A 6,783-nucleotide genomic window follows, 5' to 3' on the forward strand; every position below is an offset into this window, starting at 1 on the left:
TTCTTGCTCTTTTTCTTGGACTCCTCTGAGGTGTAGCTTCTTCCTGAAACCTTCCTGAAGAATTCCTGAGTCCTGAGCAAATACACCTAATGAAAGACCTGCTATTCAAAGACTACTTTGCATCCTCTCTTCCCTTTTTCCTCACTCTTACCACCTGAAACCACTCGGGCTATTTAGGGTCATCTTGCCTTTGCCCAAAAGCCAAACTCAGGGTTGCATGCATCCTGTCTGCCACAAATCCAGCGCTTACTGAGTGTTTCTTAGGAAAGCAAAGAGAAGATTGCTTTACATAATACATAGGAAACCTTCCTTTGAAATATCTTTGAGTTTCTTTCCTCAAAAGTTCCACAGCTTAGAGCTCACCCAACTCTACTTCCTCTTCTCTTCAAGATTCTAATAAAATTTTCTTCCTCATTCTGTGGTGGGTAGAATAATTCTATCTCCTCTCAGCATTTTAATTTTCCTCACTGCCAATCACCCTGCTTATTTCAACAAAGGCCCTCTAGAGAGCCGAATGCACAAAGCATTCATTCTTCCTTATAGACAAGAAGGGAGGTATTGCCAGGACATGTTTTTAATATGTGTTCCCCGTGTCACACAGGCATAAAGCAAAATTCCAAGCCGGCAAGAAGTGGAGGGAAGAAAAAGTTATGTCAGGGTGAAGCAAGCATGGGTCTAGGTAGGTACAAGTTTGTAGTGATGTCTGGTGGAGGGAAAGTTCCAGATCAGGAACGTGAATCTTGAGGCAGGGGCAGACATGACCTAAAACTGGGTTCAGATGAGGCCACATCACCTGTGAAGGGGAGGCCAGGAGCTGGGAAAGGATTTTCAGTCATACTGGGAACAGGCACAGTTCAGTTTAATACTCAGTAAATCTTATACTCAATAAACATCCCGTAAGTTTGCCGCCAGGATCAGAACTGATTCCTGTGGCAATGAGACTGATTCTGAAAGTGGACAAATAGATCTCCCGCCTAGAGTCAAGGGTTGAGGGACCAGGAAACCAAGTCGTTCCCTACTCTTAATATTTTCCCCTCATGCTTAAGAATAACACATTTTCTATTGATGCTGTTAACAAATTATCACAGGGACTTCCCTGGCGGTCCAATGGCTAGGACATCGCCTTCCAGTGGAGGGGGTGCGGGTTCGATCCCTGGTTGGGGAGCTAAGATACCACATGCCTCACGGCCAAAAAGCCAAAACATAAAACAGAACCAATATTGTAACAAATTCAATAAAGACTTTAAAAATGGTCCACATTTAAAAAAATAATAAATCTTTTAAAAAAAATTACCACAAACTTGGTGGCTTGAAACAACACAAAGAGTCTCTTGCAGTGCTGTGGGCTAGGAGTCTGACACGTGTCTCACTGGGCTGACATCCAGGTGTTGACAGGGGAGAATCCTTTTCCTTGCCTTTTCCAGCTTCCAGAGGCTGCCGCATTCCTTGGCTCATGGCCCCTTCCATCATTTTCACAGCCAACGAGGGCAAATTGACTCCTCTCATCACTTCACTCTGACCACTTCTGCCTTCTTCTTCCACTTTTCAGGATCCATGTGATTACATTGGGTCCACTTGGATTACACAAAATAATCTTCCTACTCGAAGGTCAGCAAATTAGCAAACTTAATTCCATCTGCAACCTGAACTCCCCTTCGCCATGTGATAAAACGTAAGCACAGAGTCTGGGGATTAGGATGTGTGCACCTTTGGGGAGCCATTATTCTACCTACGACATGGTGATAAGTACTGTGGAGAAAAACAGAGCAAGGATGGGAAAGAGGGAGGGACCACTCTTCCATAGTCGTGCTGCCCTCTGACCACAGCTGGAAAGGTTCTCTGTTTTTGTTTTTAAGGATTCACTTGATTAGATTGAGCCGACCTGGATAATCCGAGATCTTCTCCCCATCTCAAGGTCCTTAACATTAATCATTAAACATTAAGACCCTTTTGTCACTTAAGGTAACATATTCACAGGTTCCAGGGATTAGGATGTAGACATATTTGGGGAACCATTATTCTACATGCCACATCTTACCTATGATAGAATTTTCTAGGCATCTAGGTTTGTTGATGACTCTGAATTTCCAACTTGTACTCAAAAAGGTCAAAAGCCCTTGGACAGAATTCAACTGGTAGGTATGATTATTTCAATTTAGTCAAAAAGCAGAAGTTAAGATTTCTCACTATTAGCTCCCTAGACTGGAAAAATGTGTGCATATTTTCTCTTGACTCAGAAGTGAAGCAGCAGTGTGATGCCTCCAACACCACCAAGGTACAAAAGAGTTACATCAGCCCAAATAATCCCCTGGTGCTGCCTCTGTGTAACCAGCACATCTTCTCACCCCAAGCCCACAGCAATCACTGATCCAGTCTCCATCTCTTTGCTTTTGCCTTTCTGAGAATGCTACATAAATGGAATCATATGATCTGCAGTCTTTTGGGTCTGGCTCCTTTCACTGAGCAAAATGCATTTGATATTCACCCATGTTGTTGTATGTACCAATAGTTCTTCCATTTTTATAGCTGAGTAGCATTCCATTGTATGGATGTGCCACAGTTTGTTTATCTGTTCAATTGTAGATGGACATGTGGGTTTCCAGTTTTGGTGATTATGAATAAAGCTGCAATAAACATTCATGTACAGTTTTTTTGTGTGAACTTAAGTGTTCATTTCTCTTGGGTAAACACCTAGGATTACTGGGTCATATGGTAAATGTATGTTTATCTTTATAAGAAACTGCGAAGCTCTTTCCCAAAGTGGCTGTACCATTTTGCACTCCTACCAGGAATGTATGAGAGTTCCAGTTGCTCTACATCCTTGCCAGCATTTAGTATTGTCAGTTTTTTGTTTTGTTTCAGTTTGGTTTGGTTTGGGTTGGGTTTTTATCCATTCTAATATGTGTGGTATTATCTCACTGTGGTTTTAATTTCCCTAATTACTAATGATGTTGAGCATATTTTCATGTGCTTATTCACCATTCATGAAGTATCTGTTCAAAATCTTTTGCCAATGTTAATTGGGTTGTTTGTTCTCTTATTGGTAAGTTTTGAAAGTTCTCATATATTCTGCATGTAAGTCTTTTGTCAGGTATGTGATTTTAAAATATTTCTCCTAGTCTGTGACTTGTCTCTTCTTTCTCTTAACGGTGTATTTCACACATCAAACGTTTTTAATTTTGATGAAGTCCAATTTACGAATTTTTTTCTTTCATGGATCATGCTTTCAGCGTCGTATTTAAGAATCCTTTCCCTCATCCAAGGTCACGATTTTCTCTTATGTTTTCTTCTAGAAGCTTTATAGTTTTACATTTTGCATTTAGATATATGATCCATTTTGAGGTGATTTTTGCATAAGATAAAAGGTATGGGTTGAGATTCTTTTCCTCGTCCTCCTCTTCCTCCTTCCCCTTCCTCTGTTTTTTTTTTTTTTTTTTTTTTTTGCATATGGTTGTTATTTGTTCAACACCATTTATTGCAAAGACTATCCTTCCTACATTAAATTGGTTTTGCTTTTTTGTCAAAAACAGACTGACAATACATGGGTGGATCTATTTCTGGACTCTGTATACTGTCCCATTGATCTTTGTGTCTATCCTTTCAACAAACACCACTGTCTTGATTACTATAGCTTTGGTGAATAGGTAAATCTATTTTTTTAATCCAAAAATCTCCATCACTCAAAATACGTCACCTTGAGCAAGTTACATAACTTCTCTTAACTTCAGTTTTCTCAACTGTAAAAAGAGGATATTCATAGGACCTCTGTGAAAGAGCCATTATAGGAACTGACTAGACAAGGTATGGTGGGGGGGGATTGTGGTGGATGTTGCCTGTTTTGTTTGTCCAACTCTCCTCCTTTCTTCCAGGGTCGGCATCTCCTTTTTTTATGGAACAACTCTTCTTACTCACTTTAGAATATATACCTCAAGCATAGTAACACCAGCCTATATGTCATATTTCCCAATCATGTTCCTGCATGACTTCATAGATTCTGTTCAGCTTCATGGACAGTTCTACTTTTTTGTTTGTTGATTTTTGATCGGTAAGCAAATTCCTACCAACCCTTCAATACTTAAAATCACATTTCCTCAGCAAAACTTTCCCAGAGTTGCCTTTGTCCATGTGTACCCTCCCAGCAGTTTGTTCAAATCTATTTTATTGTTTCTAACTCATTATACTATGATTTCACACATACACACACACACACACACACACACACCCCTCTGAGCTCCTTGAGGGCTTGAGGGCTTGAATAATGGTTTTTATACCTAATGCTTAGCATACAGTAGATGCTCAATACATTTTTATTGGGAGGAAAAAGGAAAGGAAAAAAGAAAACTGATTGATACAAATTCCTTCCCTGATAGATATTTGCCTGAACTTTGTGCAAATGGGCCTCCTCACAGCATGTATGAGCACCACGGGCATACGTTATTTTAGCTCTCTTAATGACTCGGCCAGATGACCACAGAATAGATTATGCCAAGCACTAATGCAGTTACATCATACCAGCAATGTACTGGTTCTCATTTGGTTAATTAAGATATATTGTGCTGAGGAATGAGGCACTGGCCCTAGGAAGCAGGTCTAGCACACCAGCCATGAAGAAAACATGCTTATTATCCCAAGCATGGGCCATGTTACATCAGATTATTAAGTAGCATTACAACATGCCCTTAGTTTTGAATTGTTCTCAGTGTTTCCCAAGTAAAGAATAATGTGTAGTCTCCACTCAGAACAGAACAACCAAGGAAAACAAATACAATGCTCCAGCTGCTAAAACTGAATGGAAGAATGGACTTCTATGAATATACTATGCAAACTGAGAGACAGCAAGGAGTGATGGGAATAGATGCTGAGGAATATCAGTGAACAGGTAAGGGAAGGATGTATTTTGAAAAGGTGCCACATGTGTGAATAAATCAGCTTCCTCCCGTTAGGTGTGTGATATTGTGATATATCATAAGAAATATATATTTGGTCTTCATCTCTTTTTCTGGCACAGAACTCTTAAAACCCTTAAAATTTCCTAGATGATGAGTGATCAAGGTGTCTTATTTCATGTTAATGAGGTGACTCTTGGAAAGCATCTAAGGGGTGGGGTTGGTTGCCAGAGGAACCAACCCTGTGATTAGAGAGTTGGAACTTTCAGTCCCACCCCCTGTCCTGTACGGAGAGGAGAGGCTCCCCTCTATTCACCACCCCCCCACCCCAGGCTGAATCAATCGCCAATGGCCAATGATTTGATCAATCATGCCCAGGTAATGAAGTCTCCATAAAAAGCCAAAAGGATGGGGTTCAAAGAGCTTCCAGATTGGTGAACCTCTGGAGATTTGGGGAGAGTAGCACAGTGGGAGAGGGCATGGAAGCTCCGCCCCCTTTCCTCAGACCTTGCCCTCTGCATCTCTTCCATCTGGCTGTACCTGAGTTATATCTTTTTAAAATAAACAGGCAATCTAGTAAGTAAAATGTTTCCCTGAGTTCTGTGAGCCACTCTGGCAAATCAGTGGAACCCAAGATGGGGTCACTGGAACCTCCAATCTGTAGCCAGTCGGTTAGAAGCACAGGTAATAACAGTGTGACTGGCGTCTGAAGTTAGGATGGGGGGTGGGGAGCAGTCTTGTGGGATGGAGGCCTTAAGCTGTGAAATCTGATGCTGTCTCCGGGTAGACAGAGTCAGAATTGAGTAGAACTCTAGGACACCCAACTGGTGTCACAGACCACTCGGAGGTGTGGGAACCACTGCCCCGCACAACACATCCAAGTTGGTCCCAGAACCTTATAGGCATAATATTAACTTGCATTCCTGGTAACTTTGGCTGACATTTCATAGCACATCCATTAGCCACCATTTTCACACATTATAATAATAGATTTTAAAAGCACTTTCAGATACATTATTTCAGTTGATCATGACAACAACCGCATGAGGAGAAGTTATTAGTTTCCCTCATAAGCTTAGAGACGTTAGGCTAGGCATCCTACACAAAAATAATGACCCAACTTACAAGTTGGTCATGCCACTGAGGAAGCCTGTCAACTAATCAGATCCACCTCCATCCGGCCCCCACTCCCCACGCCCAGCTCTGGGTATATGCCGCCTGAAAAGCAATTGGCCTTTCCAGGGCTTAAACCCTGGGGGCCCGAATGACAGGCTGAAATGAAGACCTAGGGCTTAATTGTTCTTTATAGAATCCCCTCCAAAACAGGAACTGAAAAGCAGATGATGAGAAAACTTCCCTAGGAGCTCTTTAATCACCCAAAAGAAATGACTTTTTAATGAGACCCCTCACTAAATAAACAAATTAGCCAACAACACTTGGCTACTGTTATCTACCGACACCTCCCCCAAAGGAAGCTGGACACCCCCTCCCAAGCAAATGATGCAGGAGGGAAGAAACCTACCCAAACAAGTTTAGCAAAGATAAAGCTTTTGATCAGCTCCTTACCTACTTTAGAAAAAGGTGGCCTTTAAGAAACACCTGAATCTATTTGGAGCTAAAAAGCAAAAGAGGTTCAGAGGCCGGCTCATGTTAAAGAAGTCCTTCCTATCTCAAGTCAGTCAATCAATCAATCAAGCAGTCAACCAATCACCTTCCTTGGGCCTTCTCTGGTTCTCCTGCCATAAAATGGCCTTCATCCCTTAAGAAGCGGCTTCCAAACCTTAAAATGTCCAGTGGTTGGTGTAGCCTGCCCCCAAAAGTGTCTACGAATCATAACTAAGTAGTATCCCCTGTTTGTCTTCTTCCCAGAGCAATTTTGGAAACTGATACTGTTCTT

Source organism: Eubalaena glacialis, chromosome 11 (genome assembly GCF_028564815.1).
Source record: "Eubalaena glacialis isolate mEubGla1 chromosome 11, mEubGla1.1.hap2.+ XY, whole genome shotgun sequence".
Lineage (NCBI taxonomy): Eukaryota > Metazoa > Chordata > Mammalia > Artiodactyla > Balaenidae > Eubalaena > Eubalaena glacialis.